This window comes from Pteropus alecto, unplaced genomic scaffold, assembly GCF_000325575.1.
Source record: "Pteropus alecto unplaced genomic scaffold, ASM32557v1 scaffold131, whole genome shotgun sequence".
Taxonomy (NCBI): Eukaryota; Metazoa; Chordata; class Mammalia; order Chiroptera; family Pteropodidae; genus Pteropus; species Pteropus alecto.
Genome location: NW_006434709.1, coordinates 17,342,543 through 17,368,275, shown reverse-complemented (window position 1 = coordinate 17,368,275; position 25,733 = coordinate 17,342,543).

Sequence of the window (25,733 nt, the reverse complement as noted above, 5' to 3'; positions counted from 1 at the left end):
CTTTGTTCCAGGACTGTAACAGAATAATTTTGCTGTTTCTTTGCTTAATATTGATGCAGTTGTTTAATATGTAAACAGAAGCCAAAAACACTTCCTACAGTGTTTTGAAGGTCAGAATGATAATGACTAATTGTAAAGTAACTAATTTGGGGGAAAGATGCTTGTGCTGGTGCTGTTCAATGAATGCTATTTCATAGGAGAGAGAAGTGACGTTAAATTGCCTCTCTTATTCTAAAGAAGGGATATATATATATATATAAATGATTTTGAGACCATTGCTGCATACTCAAGGAGCTTTATGATGTAGCTATTTCAAACTAAGTGGTTTAATAAAGTCCTCCCATCTAAAACATAAGGTCTATGTTATTTTGTATCTCCAGAGCCACAAGAAGATAGGAAGGTAGAAATCCTATATAAAAACATATATATGTATATGTATATATGTATATATTTACGAATGTAAGTATATAGCAATAGAGTTTAGTAGGAATATACTTACATCTGTGTTACATTGTTTTCTCTTCATAATGTTAAATATTTTGATCCTGATATCTAACATTTCTCCAGCAGAAATCTTAGAAAACTCACTTTCATTGTAAGCAGTTTCAAGTTTTTAGCCTTCCATTCGACCCATTATGAGTCATAACTCCTGATCCATATAGACTCAAAAATGAAAATAGTTCAAGTTTCATGAATTCTCTTCCAAAAAAAAAAGAGAATAAAGATAACTTTTGACATAAAATTGCATTTTTGCAAACATCAACATTCATAAAGTTTGGGACAGTTTCAAAGATAAATATCCAATATAATTGCTGCTATTATACCTATGACATTAAAAGCTTCTTACTCTTCCGTATTGAACCAATCTTTTGCTCAATCTGACAAAAAACAAGCACATGTTAATTCATCTGCTATAGCTAACCAATTATTCTAGGTGCTATGGGGAAATTAAAAGTATAAAAATTGTTTCTTTCTTTCTCTAAATGAATTATCTTACAATATAATTGTAGATATATGATAAAACAAATGTGAGGGTGAGATAAGAGCTATATTTAATGTTTCAGTAAAACATTACATCTAAATACATGCTAAAATGGCAAACGAACAGTACAAAAAATACATATCATGTATTAGAAATTCAAAATCAAAATATGTGGGTTGTATATACAAGTGAATTTTTGTATCTTCTTAATGAGCAATTGATTTTTATCTATTTATAATATATGGTCTTTCAATATATATATTTTAAATGATCTGTGAAAAGTACATGAAAAACTTTTAGGTCCTTTGATTCAGTTTTCCTCATCAATATAAAAAAATAGCTGTATTTATTTTTTTAAAGGAAAAACATTTCTTACTAACTCACGAACAAATCATCCTGCAGATTTTAACTTAGTGATACTTTTCTCATTTATCTTCCCCATTCTACTTTTTAACTAATAAATTTTAAAAATATTTATTACCTTTTACTTCAAGTAACTTTCTGAACGTCCTTCCTGTTTGTAATATCTTCCCTGTCCAATCTTCCTGGTGTCGAATTCAGAATTTTATAGTATACTTCTGATCATATCCTTTTACTATTCAAAAAAAAAAAAAATCTCAATGGCTTTTCTCTGCTTATGAATAAAATGCAAATGCCTTAGTTTGGCAATATAATTAGAGTCTACTTTCCTAAATTATCTCTCATTATACTATTCTCTATTCATATCCTACATTTTCCCACTTTTTGTTTAAGTTGTTCCCTGCCTGAAGATCTTACCTGCTCTACACTTCAGAACAATCATTTCAAAATATCCAAGACTTCATCTTATTTCTTGAGGCATTTTTAAATGCTTTTCTTACATAAATTCCTCCCAGACTTAATCCATACTCTTCTGAAATTTGGCGCTAGCCTTTGGAAAGTGATATATTTCTGTGGAGAAGCAGCAATTCCATGGAGCCAAAGAAGACAGAGGTTATTTCCCTTTATTTTAGAATCTATAACAGAGTTCCCACATGTATAGGCATCATATATGTATATCTTATGATGTGGTATGGTGGTATGGTGTATCTCAAAAATGTCTTCTGTGAGTTTTATGTAACATGGCATCATAGTATATCATTTTTCATTTCTGTAATAATTTTCTCTGAACTTTGATATTTCTCACATAAAAGAATTTTTTATCTTCTCAAGTAGGTAGCCTATGGAAATAAGTGCCGATACCATCCGCTCTTGATAAGCAATATGCATAGAATGGGCACTGAAAGCAACATTTGAATATGTTACATGAGAAAATGTAAACATATATTATGTAAAAATATTTTTAGGCTTGCCTCAAAAGCCATTATGATGAATAAGCTTAAATCACTGTATGTTCACAACATATTTAAATAAATCATAATTATCTAAAGTAATTAAGGAAAGGACAATTTTAATTATGTCTTTTGAAAGAAATGGATTGCTAGGTGATCCATCATTTGTAAAATTTGGAGTGAGGGATCTCAAAAATCAAGGGCTTAATTTTCATTATTGTTGGAAAAAAGCATTAGGTACCCCCAACTCAAACTCTCTTTCTTCCTGGCAAAACATCAAAAACTGATTTTACTCAAATTCTGTCACATTTTCAGTTCTGTTTAGAACTGAAAGTACATGGAATTTTCTCTCTAAAGTAAAGATAGTTTTAAAAATTGGTTTTCTTTATTTTATAAATATTTTTATTCATTTTGTGCTTTTATGACCAACAAATCCTCAGAAAACCTCTTATTACAAGTCAAATTTTATGATATTGAAATTTGGGACATTGAGGCAATCTCTTTGTAACTACCCTCTGTGTATTTCCATGAAGTTGCTCATCCAGTAGCCCTAATATTCTGTCAGTTTAAAGCATAGCCATTCTTTACAATCCACATAGGTAAAGTGTTCTTGGTACAACTCTATGAGACATATCATCCTTTAGAGGATTTACTAGTACTGCTATTTTGAACAAATCACTTAAGTTTCATCCTTTCTAAAATAGGCAATAAAGCAAGTAGTGAGAGATAAAGTTTGTTAGGGACTTATTAGTATGTCTAGTAAGTGCAAACAGGCTGAGTAAATGTTAGTCATTTTTTCCCCTTTGTCTGTTAGCTAAAGATAATGCTTGGCCAACCTTATTCATTCCTCACATCTTCCAAGGTTCATAGAAGGGACTATTCTTGGACTTTAGTAATGTAGTCAAGTACAAAGGAGGACTCCAGGAAGCACAACGGCACAAGGGCTGGGAGGATTGGGGCACGCTTAAGGGTTTAGGTGTGGGAGTAGCAATTATTTGTATGTAAAGTCATTGAATATGAGAGAACACAGAAAGAGTTTAAGAAATATGATTGTTGAGTGTCTTTTCTTCAACATATTTGAAAAAACCAAGAGATAAAATATTTAAAATTGCTTTTGACAGAGGAGTTAAACTTAAAGAGTTCCCAATGGCCAAAACTGGAATAATTTGAGTAATGAAATAAAAAAAAAATAATACTAAATTATAACCCATTGAATAAAATAAATATTCCATAAAATAAATATACATTATTGAATGTAATGTCATTGAACAAATAAATGGTGAATCTTGTCTCTAGTATTTATTGCTGTCTTACAGAAAAATTTTAATAGATGAAGAAGGAATGAGGAAAACAGCAAATTACCATTAGTTCTAGTTAAATAATTCATAGATGAATATTAAAATTAGCAAAAGTTTGAAGAGAAATGGAATATTTGTAGATATTCATTAATTTCAAAGGAAAAAAAAAACTCTACCATAGAGAGACTCAGCAGACACTCTCTTAATCAAGGGGTCAATATTAACAAATTGATATCATGTACCTCGATATGATATGCTGAGAAGGGTATATCACTTATGTGGTATTACTGCTAAAAATATAACTCTTCAATCCATTCATTAGAAAATATTAGAAAAATCCAGGTTGAGAGACAGTCTACAAAATAATTGCCTAGTACTTTTCAAAAGTGTCAAGGTCACGAAAGACAAGGAAAGACTGGAAATGTCACAGGTTGGAAGAGACTAAGAAGAAATCACAATGAAATGTACCGTGCCATTCTAGATTGGCTCCTGGAACAAAAAAGAAAATGAATGGAAAAACTGGTGAAAACTGAATAATAAGGTTGATAGTTTAGTTAATAGTATTGTACTAATGTTAACTTAATTTTGATAATTATACCATGCTGTGTAAAATATTAAATATTAGAGGAAACTTGGTGAAGCATATATAGAAACTAGTTATGCTATTTTTGCAACTTTTCTGTAAGTCTACAAATATGTCAAAGTAAAAACTTTAAAAAATTATTTCAGCTGAATAAACTACGTTTTTATTAACCACAGTGTTCCACAATGGAAATATACGGCTATCATTAATTGTTCCCTTTCATTCTCAGAGGCACAGGCATATTTACCATGAAGCTAATGAAGCTTAACTTTTAGGTTGATCCTCTCACTTGCTTGGGGCTCTCCCAAGGCCCTAAACTAAATTTTGTCTTGATAATGTATTTGTGTTCTTAAAGAAAGCCCGGCCTACATTTTATAAGCTTTTAATTCCACAAAGTAGGAATCTATCTTTGTCCAACAGTAGAGGACATTCTAAAACTGGTTCCAGGCTGTGAGGGAAGAAGTGGAAGCTGGACTCTGGGCTAAAATAACCCACCCAGTTACAGGACTGAGTGTCATGTGGAGTGGCAAATTACTCAATTTTTAGTGTCTAAATAGGCATGGCAAACTATAACTTACTTGGATTGAAGCTAGTATTCAGAAGGTCCCATTTCACAGAGGGATCAAGACAATTATCAGCTTAATGATAGTATCGAAAGTGAGAAAGGTGGCAATATATTTGGATATTTCTCCAATATTTGGAGGAAAAAGTCCAGTCAGAGCAGGAAAATGGGGAGAGAAATGGTGTTCACAAGAGCTAGGCAAGATTCCAATTAGGCGTCAGTGGCAGAGCTCTAGTCCTAATGTGGATACCAAGTCCTAAGGAGTAAAGAGAAGGGACACAACAGTGTAAGAGACAGGAAAGTTGTGTTTTTGTGATTATATAAGTGGTCTTAAGTGCTCAGAATGGGGATTGGAATAATGGAGCAAATTCTAGACTATCCTTTGAGAATGGAGCTTCTAATATTCTTCTTGTCCTGGCCAGCACAGGCATAGGAAATATGAGACTGGTCTTCAGGAGATACGCCATCATTAAGATTGTAAAAACCCTAAATGATTAGGTCACTTCTGCCCAGAGCAGATGCTCAGTTCTTTGTTTTTATTATTGATTATCAAATCATTCACTTACTTTAGCTCTGGACCCTGGCTAACTCAAGGATTTTGTTTTGGTTTGGTTTGGGATTTTTTTTTTTTTTTTGGGAGATATTTTTTCTTTTTGGTATATAATGATAAAAAAATGATAGTAAGAATAATAATATAAACATACATACATATGCATCATTGATGGATAATGTGGTATAGGCTAGATACTTTTTTAGGGGCCTGTTATTAATAATTTTATTTTTTTTAAATGGCCCTGCTTTTTTTTTTTTTTTCCTAAGACTTATCGATATTTGAATCCTTGGACTCAGGGAGGTGAACAGGATAGTTTTGGAAAAATTTGGAGGAAGAAATACAGTATAATTTTGAGATCTCAAAAGGAAATAGTAACGTCATAGCTGAAAGAAAAAGAGATTGATAGAATATTATCAACTTTGAGATATTTTTTCTACATTTTGTAATTTATTTTATTACTCTAGATAGAATATAAACTTCTTAAAGACAAGATTAAAACCTAACATTTAAGCATGCATTAAACTATTTAATACAAAAATATTGCCGATTGATCTATAACCTTGTCAACTGTTGACCCTGAGGTGGGATAACCTGCAGTAAAATAAAACTGATAAAAGAGTTCAAATTCTACTTAAACTCTACTTATTCACAATAGTTATTTCTTGCATATCAGATATATCTGCCAGAAAATTGAGGTTCTCTTTTATTAATTCTCAAATTTGAAACGAAATGTTAGGACAATAAAGTTATCTTGGGTGGTTTTGGTGAAGTGTGTGTGTTGGGGGGGCGGGGAGAAGCATTCAGCACATAAATAAAGAGTTCACTGTAGGCTCCTGCATGCATTCCTCACTCCCCTTCCTCTCTCCCTTAAGACTGAGATTTTGCATGTCAAATTTTAGCCCAAAGAGTCTTTTTTTTTTTCTGTAGTAAAGTTATAGATCCTGACAGGAGTCTGTTGCTATAAAACTGCAGACAGATATTTCTTTCTAACACTGCTAGTGGGCACCATTAAGTGTGCCAAATCAGTTAAAACAAAACAGAACAAAAAACCCATACTGTGTACAATCTCTTCACCAAACTCTAGAAGTCAAATTTGTAGGGCTGTTTACTAAACAGAGCCCATGATCAAGAAAGCCTATAAATAGGTAAAGAGACATACAATATTCTCTATGCTCACTACTGAAGCAAGAGCTGCCTGAGGTTTTGCTGAATAATTCAGTATTTGGGGCTCTTAGGTGATGAATATCCTCCAATAGAAACACCCAGCAGAAAGTAGTAGGACTCATATACTGTTGATTTTCTTTAATGCTTTATAGTCAAGTGTGATACACAGTGGTCATAAAGCAGTGTTTAAACAGTCGCCCAGCCTACTGGGACTTTGCAGTTAGATAACCAATACTCGCTCAGTTTTGTTACCTCTTTCCAAACAAATTTATACTTAAGGATACAAAACATGCATCATTTTCAGCCACTTTCCCCATGTAGAGTTAAAATAATGCCAATACATTATGCTAAAATTTTGCATATCATCGTTTGAAAAATAGTTTTTCTTTGTATTGATGTAAAGATAATAAAGGAAATAATTTTGCTATGCTACACTATGTTATGCAATATCGTTAATTACTGTAGCTTGATTCAACTTAATACACAGTTCAAATATTGTTACAGCAAAGTGGAATTACCTCACGTAACACTAAATCAACTTTATGATCCTTGGTTAAGAGACTATTTACCTTAAACAATATTTAATTTTGTGAAATTCCATAACAACTAAAAAAACATGAATAATCTGCAGGAATTGATGATGTTAGAGAAATACAATAAATAAAGCATAATCATGTTCAATTTCTCTCTCAATTTTAGAAGTTACATACTTGAAGCAAATTTGATAATTAAAGTATTTGTTTCCTTAAAATATGTTTTTAAGTCGTCTACTCAAACCGATTTGACAAGACCTTTTTGAACATAAGCATCTTGGATATTTTTAGGATATTCAGTAAATTCTCTTCGAGTGGTTGTGAGTTTCCTTTCATATTCAACAACAGAGTACCATGTTGGCAGTAGAGATAAAAGAATCAGCTAATCTAAGTTAGTGCAGTGTCCTTCAGATCTGAAGCCTGCACTTTATGATGAATGAAAATTTGCTATAATTGTTAATTGTACAAGACCTGTCATAAAGATAGGCATGGTGATTAGCTGCTTATGTATTGTCAAGAAAGCTATGCTGATTAAAAATATCAATGTCTTCTTTCTCTCAGTTTTTTTAAGTCTTTGCTGTTATATACACATAAAATCAGGTAACTAGTAAAGGTCAAAATTCTTCTATATCCAAATGAAAATTTTAGTATTTCTAAGAGGGATAATTAAATAAACCCTTATTTGGTAGCCTTTCAATGGAGAAGCCAACAGAATTCCTTACTAAATAAAAAATACATACAAGCATTAAGAGAGATTTATTTGTCAAATGTGTGTCTACCTGTGATGACCAGTTAAAGGAAGAGACATCTGGATATTAGGTGCTAAAATGATATATCTTGACTGATTTATTACCCTCTGAGTCCCTCATCAGGTTGTGGACAATGTTTTGAGGAATTCCAACTGATTTCTCTGTACCTGGGCAGATTGAAATGTCTTTAACATTTCAGTTGAGATTCAAGACACTGCATGTATGAGCAGTCAGAGGGAAGTAGACTAAGAAATTACAGAATGTTGTGGAGAAATGGAAAGAGCATGGACTTTAAAGACGGGGAAAAAAACAACAACAATAATCTGGGTTTGATTCATGGTTCTGTCTCACTCAGCATAGCTGTTTGTCCTTGAGTAAGTCATTTAACTTCTCAGAACCTCAATTTTCTCTTTTGTAAATAAGAATAGCAAAATTATCTTGGAGAATCATTGTGAAGATAAAAGGAGATAAGGTTTGGAAAATACCTGAGCACATATATTAAGAATTTATATAGATACAATCACAGATATGATTAAATATCTCCAATCACATAGGTTCTGTTTATCCTTTTCCCAGCTATACATAGCTATTTCATTTTTCTCTCTTTGACTTGATTTTACTTGATAAATCTTTCCACCACATCCCCAATAGATGTGCTATTTAATCAAATTAAACCTGTCTAATTCTACCTTATGTTATAAATCATACCTAACTTGTCTAAAATTCTTTAACACATAATGGCTTCCCATAAACTTTTCAAATGAGTAAATCCAAGACTAATTGAAAATGAACTTGTGCAGCACAGCAGAACTCTGCAGCTTCTCAGAAGAGAAGGTTGTTGGTCTCCTTGAAGTGAAAGCTCTTTATTTGCAGTACATGAAAAAGAAAAAAAGAAAACACTAATGAGAACAGAGTGGGGCATGCAAGGCCATGTTTCTCAAAGCTTGTGCTATAGATGACGCACTGATGTCTTGGGGCAGAGTTCAGATGCCTGCCAAATGAGCCAGGTCATTATATTAATTAGACTGTCTGTGAATGTACTAATATATTAGGACAAATTAACAAGAGAGCTCACTATCTCTTCCACATGTTCTCAGGGCAAAAGCTACTTTTGACAAAGTAGTTACACAAATTGACACAGAAGAGGTTCTCTCTGTTGGGATAAAATTGGTTTATGTATTCCTTCCTCTTCCTGTAAGGTAAAGGCATAGTCCAAAAAATATTAAAATGATAACAATACTGATTTGTGTAACGAATAGTTCATGAGAGTTCAGAATGCCATAAAATATTCTTTAGATAGGCAATATAGCATGAGTGAGGATGTGCATGGAGCCGAAAAGATAATGGTAATAATAATTCTCTTAGAATGTCTTCTATTACGTAGTCTCCATTATTGAAAACATTTAGTATAAAACCTAAAAAATGCATTCCTTATTCTTAAAAGGCAAAACGAAGTTGAAACTTCTAAATGAAAGTAAAAGAATGTAATTCGATGATTGTTTTTTAAGACTATAATAGAAAATTCTCCATCATTATGCTTACCATACTTATGCTTACTAAGTTAAGAACTAAACACACCATCTTAAGTATTGGTAGAGAATTAAAATGAATGTGACTTTAAACTTGAGATTCTAAAGAGATTTTGTTAAAAATTTGCAGTCTTCTCAGTCTAGGTACAAACCCTGACAGTAAATGAATTAATTTTTGGTAATTTTCTAATCTCATTATACCTTTTGTCAGTAGAATGATTTATCAGCATTACGATGCCTAATGCCGTATATCTTGTGAAATATAATCATCTGAACCAAGACAGTATCATCATTTGACTCTTTCAATATATGATATTTTCATTAGCAGCAGGATAGTCATTCCTTCCCCTCTACTCAGTAGGGCTTTAAATAGGCCAGCCAACCAAATCACACAATATTGAAAAGTTCAAAGAAGTATAGTATATTACTATAATTTACAGAATACTGCTCATGAAGTATTAAAACTCTTGACGCTTTATTTATGTGCAGAGAAAATAATGAAAACATAAAGCAGTGTACAATGTTCTCGTGATCATTGCCGTGATTGGAGAGACAGTACCAAATGAAGATTTTCTTTGCAGTTAAACAGGAGCCAAACAAGCAGAAAGGACTCTTTAGTCAATAACAAATTAAAGCTGTACTTCTTTCTATTAGATCAATAGAGGATTTTAAAATAAAGAAGAGAAAAGGAAAACATAAAGGAAGAAGCACAGTGGTCAGGAGAGAGGCACAGTCTATTTGCCTGGTTCCAGAAGAAGCTAATATTTTATGATCTAGTTGTTGGAGTTGGAATACACTTTTTCTAAGAACACTTGTTTCAGATCAGGCCTAGCTGGTTTAATTTTGCAAGGTCACATCTATGATTTGAAATGAGCAAAAAGAGACAGAATGTAGTCTTATGCTAGGTTTTTGGTTTTACCAATTCCTGTCTGAGTTGTCAAATTATTTATATGACTGGGTTAAAGTAAGAGCAAAAAAGACAGTTACTCATCTGGACTTAAGTAACTGGTATTTGTGGGACATGCCTGTGCGACTTCATAACCAAGATGCTAAAACCCAAATTTTGTTCAGAAAAAATAACTTAAAGAGAGCCATATTTAAAACTGTTCATTACACTTCCCCTATCCCCCACACCCAGAATCTTTATCCGAATCCTAAAAATTCTACTTCATTTACTCAAGGATATTTATCGCCAGATATTATGTAAAGTGCTGCAGGAAGCAGGAAGAATCCATAGTTCCCAAATCTACCATTTTATCTTTATTCCCATCACCATTGTCTTAGTTTAGGTCATTATTTTATATTACGCAGTCTAGAGTGATTTTTTCTTAAATAGACAACTATCCCTCTAATGCATTCTTCATATTCTCACAAAAGAGAACTTTTCTAAAATTGAAATCTGGTATTATTTCTTCCCAGTTTTAAACTTTTCCTCGTTTTCTCTTCTTTTATAGAGTTCAAGCTCCTCCAGCTGCCATTCATGACCCTTCATAACTGGGATCTTTCTGGTCTCCTGACATCTATCCCCTGTCAGGCCTTTCTTCAGTTAAACTAGCAGCGTCAGTGGTTTATAATCCCTGGAAACCATTCTTATGGGGACCATGTGGGAAATTCCCACTCGAAGCCTGACCATCTCAGCTTCTGCCACATTACCACATTTCCTTCATGAAGGAACAGAGTAGTGTTAATAAATTATGGTTTTTCTTCCACTGAACATCATGGGGCCTTCTTTATTTAAAGCAGATTTAAAGGTACAAAATATTGTCAAAAGTCACCATATTTGTTTCAAGGTAGGATGAATACTTTGTGTAAATCCCCTCCGTAGATCTGTTGTCATGTACTGATCGCCCTAATATGTTTATTGAACTAAAAAGGAGACAGAGAAAGAAAAAAGTTTAAGAGGGAAAAAAGGAAAATAAAGGGAGGGAGGAAGAAAAAGAAGGAAGGGGAGGGAAAAGGAAGAGCAGGAGGGAAAAAGTAATGAACTCAGATAAATGAATCTAATAGAGGTTTTGCTATGAGATTAGGCTATTGGTTTGGTTCTGATTCATTATTAGTATGTAAATTATGCTCCTAAAATTTTTTAATCAAAGGCCAGAGCATGCGTTCCATTTTCTAGAATAGTCACCAGAGAATTTACCTACAGAAAAATAGTTTACTCTGAAAAAAAATTATCTGTCTGCTATCTGCGACCAAACATGAGAGAGGAATACCAGCTCGTTAATAGGACTGCGTGGACAATCAAAATAATCCACTTTCTAGGCAGAACACATAAAGCAGAATAGGAATAGCTAAACATCTTTTTGTTTTGAACCTTGTATGGAATAAGTGGCACTTGAAATCATTTAATTTGTTCTAGACTCTTGATATCCTAAAATTTCTATGTCTTTGTAATGAAAGATGAAGAAATAGCAACAGTAGAAAGAACAGATGCAGTCTAAGTAAATACCCTGACTACCCCATTTAAAACACCAGCCCAGTCTGCTCACATTTTATGTATACTTACTCTCCTTTATTTTCTAGATATCATATACATGTTCCTGGAATTATATAATTATTTTTATTGAAAATCATTTTATCTGATGAGGAAAGCTGCTTTAGACATGTAGAGATGTGATATTATGCATTCTAATATCACTAACCAGTTATGATAATGGGAAATGAATATAGATATCAATAAAGGAAATAATATCTTCCTTCAGGTATTAATAAGGATGAATTATTTTTATAAAATTATTCTTCTTCCCACAATAGAATGTCAGTACCAGTGCTATGTTATTAACTGATACATATTTTACTGATCCCTAGTTCTTTGATCAGTGTCTTTCTCATGATAGATATTTAAATTATAATTATTACATAAAAGAATGAATTATACAACTCATTGTAATGTTTTCTGACTCTATACTATTCTGTATGTTATTTCTTCTCTCTGGAAAGTCTTGTCTTCATTTAGAGCTGAAATTGCAATTTATCAGTCAAACCCCAACTCAGATGTTGCTGCTTTTATGAACTCATTCACTGTTCATCCTGTTTTCTTTTTATACATATGTAGGATGTATTGTGCTCATAAAGTTGAATTACGCTTTTCTTGTTTCTACAACAATTCAAATCTTTAAGCTGGACTAACTCCCTCAATCATTACACCCCTGTTGTCTAGGGTGACCATTCTCCCTAGGTTGCCTAAAATAGTGTCTATATATGCCCATTGTCTCCACTGACCTAGTTATAGCACCCCCTTTCATTCCAAAGCATGTCCCTTTTTGAAGGATAAATTATATCATCACTCAACTCTTGGAACTATTGCCAATTAATGAAATTCTAAGCCATCCTGCAGTGCACCTTCCAGTCCTATTTGATTGCAACTTGATTTATCCAATTTCCATCTCATCTCCCTGGTCTCACAGGATCTCAATTCAACCTTGGTCCTCATCTTTCTAAGCACCGAACTACATATTTCCTGTACTTTCTGGCTTAGCTCACTCATCCTTCCCTGTTGGAAACTCTTTGTTCTAACCCTGGTTCCACAGAGCTTTCCACTATTCAGGCTCCTTGGCAGAGACCAGACAGCTAAGCCAGTCTAGAACCCCGTCGTGAAGAGGAAAGGAAGGCTCAGATGATACATCCCTATCTTCTATCGGATATCTTGTTATTATTTATGTCTCTCCCAAATATTGATCATACTTCCTAGCACATAGTAGAGACTCAGTGTTTATTGAATAAAACTGTGAAGTAATTGTGTTATGAGCTGAATTGCTTCCTCCCAAAATTCATATGTTTAAGTCCTAATCCACAGTACCTCAGAATGTGACTTTATTTGGAGATAAGGTCTTTACAGAGGTAATCAAGTTAAAATGAGATCATTAGGCTATATCTTAATCCAATATAACTAGTATCCTCTAGGAAACAGATACAAATTGCAATATATTGTCTCACATATAAAATGACAATACTACTTCTCAGGGTTTGTATGAGGATTAAATGTGATTGTTCATGTGATATGCTAAGCACATTGCATATTCAATAAATATCAATTATTTTGTTATTACTCTGAGATTTCTTTGTATGGGCGATGAATTTCTTGTTAATTGGTTCTTATGAGCTCTTATTTATTAACCTTTTAGCTAAAGTAAAAAAAAATCTATTTTCCTGATTACTATTAGAATATTTTCATTTCCCTCTTACACTGAAAAATATTTTAGTCATATATTTAATTTCTAAACTTTATTTTCTTATACTTAAACTTAATGCCACTGCAGGAGACTTTTGGTAAGAGGCATGTTTAATAATTCAAGTATATCAGTTATTAAATGATATGTTCTTAATTGCTTTATACCTGAGTTATGGAAAATCTCTTACAATGAGTGCCTTTGAAATGTGGATCCCATTAATTACTCAAAATCATTCGTCCAATGAAGAAGAGTGGTTTAGCTGTACATTAGAGATGTGATATCATGAATTCCTCTAATATTACTAAGAGTTTAAAATAATAGAAGATAACTAAAACGTATTTTAAGGAGTGCAATAAAGAAACTGATAATATCTTGCTTTGGGTATTAATAAGGATGATCCATTTTGCTTAAATTCAAATACAGAAACATATCTTAGAATATAATATTATGTGAATGTTTTCATGAGATTTATATTATCTTTCTGGAATTCTAGAATCCAGAAAATTATACCTTTTGAAACAGGCCATTAGGGTGGCATTATGTGCAACTGAAGAGTATTAGAGTGATCTAAAACTTTGAATCTGACATTTATTTTTATATAAAAATTTTCTTCAATGTGGCAACAGTTATGGGAAGTTTTACTTTTAAGTTAATATATTCTATCATAGGTATCTTACCCTTGTTTTCACCAAGACAAGGTTTACTAAGAATTGTGGCCATTAGACTTTGGAAAAAACACTTGTGACATGAGATACTGAAATGTGGTAGAGACACAACTTGATTGAATCAAAGGCATGGGTTCTTATCTCCATGAACATTCTTCTTATAGAAAAGTAGCATGAGTACTTTGTGTCTCAGTTTCCCTGTTTATATATAATGAGAGTCATATCTGCCTTGTTATATCAGGATTGTTAAAAGTGATAAAGGAGATGATGTGTGTAAAATGCATGAAATATTTTATTTCGATGTTGGTAAATATAGCTTATCAGAGCAAAATCAAGTTTTAGTCTGGATATACTCCATGCCAACCCAACTCTCTGATTGCTATTTCGTTACATGAATGGAAAAAAAGAAACAAGGATAAGGTTTTTTTTTTATTACATGAAGTTATAATTAGAAGCTGTTATTTTTTAATGCCTAATTGACAGTGTTGGGGTTAGTTTAATGAAGGGAACTTTTGTTTTGTTAAATGATAAACTGTTTTGCCATTGCTGGAGCCATTATGTGTATTAAGCAGTTTGTTTTTATGCTGAAATAGCAAACTAGGGTTTATATCGATCTCTACAGATAAAACATTAAAATCCCATTAATGGGATTATTCTCACTGATGAACTGATACTCTAAACATTTTGAACTTCCCTTCTGTGTTTAGACTCCAGTGATTTGGAACAAATATTAATATTACAAGAGCAAGACTCTATGCTTACTCTTAATGGCTGGAGATGAGGGATAAAAAAATAATTTTTAATTTGCACAGTGGATTAGAAATGAAACTTGACCTGCATTATGTCTCAGTTTCCTCATTTGTTAGAGAAGGGTAGCGGTATTTACTTCTCTCACTGGGGTGTCACACAAATTAGCTTGATAATGATTAAAACATGCTGTGAAAAATCAAAGAGCTCACTATAGTTTTCTTATGAATACAGCTCTGGAGCCAGAACAGGGGTGGTCCATTTCAAAGACTCATGACACTGGAATCCATTTGCAGTCTATGTTAAGATATCCTATAAGTATCGTTGGGACTTTCAACTATTTTAAGAAGTTCTTTGAAAATATTTTTATGGACTTTTAGGAACTAATAATTTTTTTAAACATTTTTAACCACTCATTTGTGTGACAGTAAAGAATGTAACTAAACTCCACTTCAATTTATATTTGGGGATTAAGTCCAAATTAAGCATGAGGACCAGAGGACCAATCAAGGTGTAATAAAGTTATACATTTAATAAATTTTTAGGCAAGAAAAAACCTTCTTTTCTCATTATTTTTATGATCATATACATTTTAAGTTTACTTAATGTTAGAATCCCCATACAAAGACCTCCAAGGAAATGTATTGACCATTACAAAACTTTGTAGAGCACTATATTCACAGGGTCTATGTGGAGTCTCAAAAGGAGAGAGACGTTAAGGGTACTTACAGTGTTGGGGGACTGCAGTTAGTCAAGGCTGATTTTAGGCTGAAATTAGTAAATGGGGTTAGGTAGGGATTGGTCAAGTTTTGCAAGTTTCTGAAACAGTTAAATTCTCTTTAAAATTTATAAATTTTGAAACATGAAACACTAACATGGAGAGTTAGTGTTATTCTGATCTTCCTGTAATATAATGGATCTGAAAAGCTGGTTTTAAAGTAACTTGTGCTTAGATACTTTATGTTGCACATTATGGTATATGTGCAACAAGATACTCATTCTCTTGGTCTAAGATAAGGTAGAAGTTGAGTATATAGTGCTGAAGAAAGATGTTCTCCACCTGTTAATGATAAGACTAAGTGGCTCTCAGTATTTTTTTTTTTTTATTGAGTCAAATTCCCCATTGAGGTATAACACAAAATACTTGATAAACAGGTCATTGGTGATTAACGTCAGAAAAAGAATATATTACGAACAAATTTAATTAATCTTATATAGTGAACTATGAATGTTATCAATTGACAGGATTATTTCAATCTAGAGATAAAATATTTTTATTGATGTAGTCGATAGTTAAAATACTTTTTCAACTTCTCATTTATCAGTTTTATTTCCTTTATTCTAGGGTTGATAAAGAAAAAGGGTGTGTTTCTTTTTACAGTAAGTTTTGAGTTAGTTAAAATCTAGAGAATGGTATATAAACCTTATTATATCTGGTATCCTTTTATAAAGTGAAAAGATAAATTTTATATTACCCTTTGGCCATCTAAGAACCTTAAAGTTTGGTTAATTATAAAAGACATCACAGCAGTTTTATTGTTCTGAATATGGGAAAGGCTAAATAGGTAAAGGCATTTTAAAAGCAACGCATTAAGCAACTTGATTATTGGGAAACTTTTTTTTTTCTTTTCTTTCTTTCTTTTTTTTTTTTTTTGCAAAATAAGGAAATGTTTTTAAAGAATGATTTAAAAGTGTGCCAAAGCAAAGAGAGATAACATACTACTTTGGTAGGGGGAAAAATTAGGCCTCTCTTATCAGTTTGGCATTAACTTTTCCTAAGTGCTAAATAAATTTCACCAAAAACCATCTGTACCTCATGGTTACTTTGTAGGAACCCTTTTAATCATAAATTCAAGTGTTTTAATATACATGGTTCTATTCAATTTTTTCTATTTCTTCTTGAACCAGTTTTGGTGTGTTGTGGTTTTCAAGGAATTTGGTTGTTTTACAAAAGTTATAGTGTTAACATAAATATTTTTCCAATATTTACTATCTCTTTAATGTCTCTTAGATAAATAATTATGCCTCTTCTTTCATTCCTGATGTTTATAATTTGTATTCTCTCTTTTTACAAGATGTTTTTATAGAACTTTATTATGTTAAGATTTTTTAAAATCAACTCTTAGTTTTGCTAATTTTCTCCATTATTTGTTTTTAATTAATTACTTTTTATTCCCCTCCCCTCCCCTTCTCCTTTGACAGCCATCAGCTTGTTCTCTATATGTGCCTATTTCTGTTTTGTTTATTTATTTTGTTTTTTTCTTAGATTCCACATATAAGTGAGATCATATGGTATTCCTTTTTCTTTGACTTATTTCACTTAGTATAATACCATCTAGGTGCATCCATGTTGCATAAATGGTAAGATTTCATTCTATTTTTAGTGTGTGTGTGTGTGTGTGTGTGTGCGCGTGTGTGTGCACACGCACGTGTGCGAATTCTATTGATGGACATCTACATTGCTTCCATGTCTTGGCTATTACTAGTAACATTGCAATGAATATACAAGTGCCATTTGATTTGAAATGAGTATCTTGTAAGCAGCATACAGATGAGTCATCCTTTTTAGTCCATTCAACCACTCTATGTATTTTTATTGGAGAATTTCATTCATTTACATTTAAAGTAATTATCGAAAAGTGTGTACTTATTACCATTTTGTTAATTGTTTTGGATTGTTTTTATAGTTGTCCTCTTTCTTCTCTTTCTGATCTCTCGTCTTGTGGTTTACTGTTTTTCTTTACTGTTTTGTTTCGGTTCCTTTCTCTTTGTTCTTTGTATAACTTTTGTAGGTTTTTGGATTTTGATTACCATGAGGTTTGTATATATCATTCTTTATCTATAGCAGTCTATTTTAAGCTGATAGACATTTAAGTTCTAATATATTCTATAAAAACTACATTTTTGCTCCCCCATTCTTTATTAATTTCATATTTTAGCTCTTTTCGTGTTGTATATCTTTTAACCACTTATTGTAGTTTGAGTTGAGTTTGATTCATTTTTCTTTTAACCTTTGTAGTAGCTTTTTAAATGTCTGATTTGCTGTATTTATTGTATATTTGTTTTTACCTGTGAGGTTTTTCTCTTTCTCATATTTTCTTATTTCTGGTTATGGCCTTTCCTTCTCTGATTAAAAAAGACCTTTTCACATTTCTTGTTAAGCTGGTTTATGTTTATGAACTCCCTTAGTTTTTGCTTTTCCAGGAAACTCTTTATCTCTCCTTCAATTTGAATGATAACCTTGCTGGGTAAATTATTCTAGGTTGTAGATTCCTTTCTTTCAGCACTTTAAAGATGTCCTTCCATTTCCTTTTGGCCTGTAAAGTTGCTTATGAGAAATCAGTTGATAGCCTTATAGGATTTCCTTTGTATGCAATTCGTCTTTCTCTTGCTTCCTTCGAGATCATCTCTTTATCTTTAACTTTTTCTATTTTAACTACAGTATGTCTTGGTGTGGGTCTCTGGATTCATCTTGTTTGGAACCCTGTGTGCTTCCTGGACCTAGACATCTGTTTCCTTTCCCAGATTAGGAAAATATTTAGCCATGATTTCTTTAAATAAAGTTTCTATTTCTTTCTCTCTTTTTTCTTTCTCTGGGATCCCTGTAATGCAAATGCTTGAGCAGTTGGTGTTATCCCAGAGGTCCCTTTAATCAGGGATTACCATCCCCTAGGTTGCAGACTAGTACTGGCCCATGGCTTGTTAGGAACTGGGCCACACAGCAGGAGGTGAGTGGTGGGCAAGCAAGCGAAGCTTCATCTGTATTTGCAGCCTAACACTAGTATTAACACTCTCTAACACTAGTATTACCACGTTGGCTCCACTTCAGATCATTAGGCATTAGATGCTCATGGGAGCACCAGTCTCTGGTGCCAAAAAGGTTGGGGACCTCTGCCTTAAAGCATCTTTTGTTTGTTTGTTTGTTTTTATTCTTTTCCTTTCTGCTGTTCTGATTGGTTGATTTCCACTATTTTATCTTATAGGTAGCTGATTCATTCTTCTCCATTATCTAATTACTGTTGATTTCTTCTAATATGTTTTTCATTTCTGTTATTGTATTCTTCAGGTATGCTTGGTTCTTTCTTACACTTTCTAACTCTTCATTGTAGTTCTTCCTAAAATCCTCAATTCTACTCTCAAGTTTGGTGATGATACATTTATTTGAATTCTTTATTAGGCAAATTCTTTATTTCCATTTCCTTTATTTTTTTCTCTAGGGATTTGTCTTATTTCTTCACTTAAGAGATATTCTTTTGTCTTTTATTCTGTTTGACTTTCTATGTTTGTTTATATTATGATCATGGAACCTGCTCCTCTCCTGTTTCTAACAATACCCAGAACCAAAGTTTAGACCTTGGATATGCTGCTTCTGAGTAGCACTTGTGAAACATCACTCAGAAGTAACATTTGTGAATCCTTAAGTGCTACCCCTTAAGCCCCACCTCCAATCTTGGATCAGGAAGACAGGTTTGATTGTCTTCTTGCCAGTCAACTTGCAAATAAAGCTCCTTTCTTTTCCCAAAAGCCAGTGCCATAGTATTGGCTTCTATGTGCATTGGGCAGCAAACCTTGTTTGGTAACAATATGATTTAGACAAAATAGCTGCCTCATTCAGTCTCGAAAAAGTGGCCTTATTAGAAGTGGGCTGTTTAGACCATTTGTATAACATGGTTTTAGCAGGCTGATAGGGAGCCAACAGATGCTGAAGGCATCTAAGGCACTAGCCTACTGAGCCAGAAGAGCTCTGGTGGGCATGCCAGGTGTGTGTAGTCATGCCCTGTTGGTCCAGCCTGCTCCCTTTGAAATAGGCTCAGCAACATGTCCAGGAATATGCTGCAGAGACTTTGCAGGCAGGCCAGAGCACCTGGATAGAGCCCTGCACCACTTTGTGGAGGTGTAGGAGGACTTAAACAATAGAGCCTCTTCAACTCCAGAGAATTCCCACAGTCCCCAGAGAGAGCTTGTGGTTCTCCAATCTTCTCCATAGAATTTCTCTTTCATTTATTGTACCCAAAGTCATCCCATATAGAAGAGACCTCTGTGCAGACTTTATGTGCCAAATAGTTTGGGGAGCAAAGCAGTCACTTAAGGTGTCTGAGACTCTAGTCTGCTGCGAAGCAGCTCTCAGCAGGGAGGCCAGGCGGCTGTGGTTACAACCTGTTTTTCCTACTTGCTGCCTTTGTTTGGAAGTAGAAGGCTCCAGGCCATGAAACTGTGAACTTGTAGCTGCAGTGATCTCGCATAGCAGGTGGGCCAAAGCACCTGAATAGAGCTCTTGCCTGCCCTGTCATAGTGGAGGGGAATGTAAACAGTGAAGTTCACAGAGAGGAAGAGTTCCTGTAGCTCTCGAAGGCTCCCTCACCTTCCCTGCCTTCTTTATTCAGTCTCTTTCTCTTGTGTTGTTGTTGTTTTGTTTTGTCAGAAACTGTACATTCAGCGTTTAGTTGTCTCATAGGAGCAGTTTCTACCTGCATACATGTATATTTGATTTTGCTCATGGGAGAGGGGTCAGTTCAACGTCCTGCTAGGCCACCACCATTTTGGATCTCTGAGTTTTGCTTTTATTTTTATTACTTTTTAAATTGTATTACATTTAATTTGCTCTTTTGGTCCCGATCTTCATGCTATGAACTGAATTGTGTTCCTCTAAATTCATATTATAATTTCTTATAATTAGCACATCCTAATCTATTACCCTATTTTATCTTTACAATCTTCCTGTGAGATAAATGCTATTAGGATTTTTATCTATCTCCATTTTGTTAATGATAACAATGAGACCCAGAAAGTTTAAGAAACCAAATGTAAAGTGACTTCTAGCAATAAATCATACAGGCATTTAAATCTCTAAATTTCCCTCAAATCATTTCTTTAGCTGCATTCCCCCAAATTTGGATATGCTATTTGTTATTAAGTTTTAAAAACTTTTAAATTTTCATTGAGACTTCTTCTTTGGATTATCTAGAAGTGTTTTATTTAATTTAAAAACATTTGGTTATTTTTTAGTAATTATAATTGCTATCTATTTAATTATATCATGATCAGAGAACACACTCTGTAAGATTTCAATCTTTCAAAATATAATGAGACTTGTTTATGATCTATCTTGGCAAATATTCCATGGACATTTAAAAAAAGTGTTTTTGGTGAAGTTGTCTGCAAATGTCAATTATGTCACAGTATAATGTTACTTAGATCTTCTGTCTTATTTTTGGTCAAATTTTTTAATCATTACTGACAGAACCGTATGACAATATGCAAATATCACTGTTAATTTGTCTTTTTTTCTCTTTAGTTTTGTCTGTTTTCACTTCATGTATAGTTGCATGCACATTTAATATTATTATGTCTTCCTAATTGCCCATTTTATTATAAAATGTCACTCTTTACTCTAGAAATACTCCCTGTCTTGAGATTTCTTCATCTAATATTAATATGTTTTATGATTAGAGTACTTATTCCATTTTCATTTAATATAATTTTTTACATAGTTGTATCTACATCTACCATTTTGCTAATCATTTTTAGTTTGTTTTTTTTCTAGATTTTATTGTTGCTTATTGGCTGTAATTCCTTATTCCGTGTTCTTTTCATATTTTGTTCTGCAAGAGGGAATGCTGGGTGCTGAAGTTGAACGTGGAATTAGGAGAAATTGTGAAGGGATTATATATGTTCTCCTAAATTTTATTGTGTAGATATTGAAGTCTTTTTTCTTTTTTACTTTTAAGATTTGCTTTTAATAAGATCATCTTAAATGGAGAGTATTTGAATGAAATTAGGCTTAGAAGGAGGATTTGTAAGAAATCTATGGAAATAGTCTGTTAAAACATGGAGAGAGCTTGAAATTAAGGAATTCAAAACAAAGATGAAGAGGAAAGTATGTATTTGAGAATTCAGAAGGAAAATACGTACGAAAATTTGATTCTATGTAAATTGAAATTGATAAGGACAGTTTTTCCCAGTTCAATCATTAGCTTTTGTCTAGGAAGTTAATGATTTGGGTTTTTTTGTTGTTTTGTTTTGTTTTGTTTTTTAGATTGCAGCTATTTTAACAGGGTTGTAGCTTTTCAGCTTTCATTCTGATTACAACTCTGGGAAGATTTTTAGTTTGCTCATGAGAAGTGTATAACCAACGTCATTGAATATACAGTCTAGCAGCTATTTTAAAAGAAAGACAATTATTCAGAGTCCATAACAACAGTACCTTATATTTTCATGGGTGAAATCCTAATTACATCCAATTTCAGAAGATTTTAAACATTTTTTTTTTTCATACTGAAACTCGGTTATATCAAATGATTCATAAACCAGGATTTTAAAAACATTTATCATGGATTTTTATTATAGCAATATTTGAAATGTGTTCTTAGACTTTAAGATTTCCTAAACGAAATTGTTTATGTAAGTCTTGCTGGTAAGATAGTGGATTGGAAAGGGAAGAAGGAATTAGCAATTCTAACACTGAACAACTAAAGAATGAAGAGTCAGGTAAAAACTATTACCTAGGATACATTTGCTGCACAAAATGACCTTTTCTTGTCTAGTGATTTCACATGTTCCACAGATGTTAGATGAGCCGTTCACTCTACAGGGCACAAACATCTGTAATTTGCTGTATTGCTTTCCCACTTCATACCTGGTGCTCAGAGACATTTAAATATTGCGGCCAGACTGGTTTTAAGATGATGTACATATCCTGAGAGTGAGATGCTGATTATGAATATTACATTATCATTCAAAAATAGCACTTCCTTTGTTAAAGCCTACAATGTTATTAAAATAATTTCCATTATCATCTTCCTACAGGGCAGAAATAAATAGACAAGGAAAATAAGTTCTCTCAGGAATTCTTTTTTCTCATTTCAATGGAAAATTCACACTCTTTATATGAAATATATTTGTTTTCTGTTCAGGCTGCAGTGTCTCTTACCCCAATTCACTGACATTTATTCTGCTAACTTCATGCTTAACTGCATATCCTAGGGCTATGGTAATTTGCACACCCTGTGCCTGTACAGGATGCTGCAGGTCAAATCATGCTTGTTGACAGAAAATGACACAACGATGTGCTGCTACCATACCGATTCTCTGCTCTCATCTGTGCCTGGACTGTTGTACACAGATAAAATATTCATCCATCTGCACAAGGCAAGCCACTATATATAGAACCACCCATGAGGATAAGCAATGTAGTCATCATGCAGAAAATAGAGTATATGCTTTAGAGGGCAGGATTGTGTCCCTTCATCCTGGTTCCTTCTTAGTACCCATTCCTGAATTCCTGATACATTGTTCTACATATAATAGTTGCTAAAAACATGACATAAATGACTGCTTCAAAAAAAAAAATACCAAATGATATTTTGAGGGGTAAAATACTACAATGAATTCATATTCTTCTTCAGTTTTTCTCTTAAACTAATTTGTCTTATAAATACCTTAAACAGTTGTTCCTTATGCATGTGTTTATTTATATATTATTCCAAATAGTAATCTCTTAAACTTGCATAATTTTAAAGTCTTATTTAACATTTTATTGATTCTGATAACCACCCTATCTCTACTATATCATGAGGTTTTTAGAACCAAAATCTGTGTCCTGTTTCTCTTTGTAACAACAATGCCTAAGAGAATACCTGACATTTTAGATTGACATTCTAACTGATGAATGAAAAAGTGAATGGATGAGTAAATGAATGAATCAGTCAATTTCGTTGAAGCATCCGGAAGTATGTCATTACAGCAGGCTTGCTCTTGAATTCAACTTTGATTACTAGTGAGAAGTAGGCCAAAGGAATGCTACTTATGAAGGAAAGCAAATAAATAAAATAGATTAAGTCTATTACTTTGGAAATTGCAAAAAGAAACAAGTAAACAAAGCCATTCTTGGAGACAAAGAAGAATAGATCTAGTAAAGTCACTGAGTAAGGATCAGAGTGAAAAAATGCAAACAGGCCCAAGGAAGAGGTCAAATGTTGGTAGGATTTGAGGTATTTTGTCTCTAAAAAATTGCGGTTAGGACAACTGGGAATTATAGCCGCAAGGAGAGATGCGCAGCAAAAAGAGAAAAGAAAAAGGACATATTTTTTTTGTTTTGTTTTTTATTTCTGTTGTTGGAAAACGAACTGTTACTAACTTAGCAGATTCTGTGGGCCATAAATCTGGTCACGACATAGCTGGTTGAAATCAGGATGTGAGCCTCACTGGGTTCTCATCTGAAGCTCAAGGTCCTTTTCCCAGCTCATGTAGTTAGTTGTTGGCAGATTTGAGTTCCTTGCATTTGTAGGACTGAGATCCAGTTTTCTTGCTGACTGTCATTTAGGGGTCACTCTCATCTCCTAGAAGCTGCCAGAGTTTCCTGATATGGCTCTCTCCTCAACATGGCAGTGTGTATCTTCAAGGCCAGCAGGAGATTGCCTGGTGCTCTTCTTATTTCTTTTAAGGCTTTACCTGATGGGGTCAGGTACACCCGGGTAATCTCCCTTTTGACTAGACCTTAATTACATCTACAAAATACCATTTGCCATATTACCTAACCATAGCACTGAGTAACATTTCATCACAGTCACAGGTCTGGCACACTGAAGAGAAGATCCTACAAGGTGAACGCACCAGCTGATGGAAATCTTAGAGGCCATGTTAGAGGGAATAATTAATATCTGAGAAAGGGAGCAAACAAAGGACATAGAAAAGGAGAATAAAATGAGGAATTTTCAAATCTTCCCAATACTAGAGTGAGAGCTGTTGATTCCCAAATGTTCTATGAGAGAAATGTCAGACTTGTGGGTAGGGAGAGGTGAACAGAAGTAGTCTCAGAGAGGAAGACAGCAGAGAAAGAAACTTAATAATTATCCAAAGGATGATGATACCTTGTCAGGAGAATAATAAGAAAGTCAGAATGTTTGCCTAGTGATCCCATTGGGAGGACTATGATTATGAAATTACTGGGAATAACCCTGAAAGACATGTTGGCAGTAATTCAGCTTCCAAAGATTAAATAGAAGTTTTAGAGGTGGGGTAATAGAGTATGTTTTGAAAGAAATATAGTTAAAAATAAAAAAAAAGAAATTCTCAAAATTGCTGGTTTGATTATGCAGAATTATAGTGATAAAAACTATATGAATGCTTTTTCAGAAATGAAATGACTGCTAGAAAAAAACAAATGAATAACTGAAAAGGCACTAGAAATGTCATAAGTTTCAACTAAATAAAAGAGGCAAAAATAAAAAATATAAGTAAAAGCATTTAGAAGAAAGTTTAAAGTGGCATATAATGCAGAGCATTAGTGTTTATGATATTGGGGAGGGCATCCCCTGACCTCATGTAAGACATCTGTCAGGGCTCTTTTCCCTAAGTAGAGAGATTTGGGCTGATATATAGGGAGGGCTGTAAGAGGTAAGCAACAGGGTATTTTTTATTTAAGTGCTTTAAATATGGAGAGGAGAAAAAAAATGCACAGGTGCAGAAACAATATTTCAAGCCAATTATATGACATGGAAGGGCATATTTAGTCCAATTATTCAGTCACATCTATAAAGACTAAAAGAAAAAAACAGATATGTGAAATAAAAGGTAAAAAAATAAAAACCCACATTTTGTAGAGAATGTAGTTTGACTTGAGAGGTTGTACCCCATATCACTTAAATTAGAGCCAGTGGAGCTCAAGCTGACTCAGGGAACAATGGTAGAGGACTCAGGCTGAAGAAAAAGTGGAACATTCCAGGGATAAGTACATTATGGGATTGCTATGCACTTTTTTTCCAAATTGAGTTCTTGATCTAGGAAATAAATATGAAGGAAAAGAAACCATACAGAAGCTTGTGGAATAGTGACATAAAGAGGAAAGAAGAAAGAGGCATTGAAAAAGTCTAAATGAACTTCACATA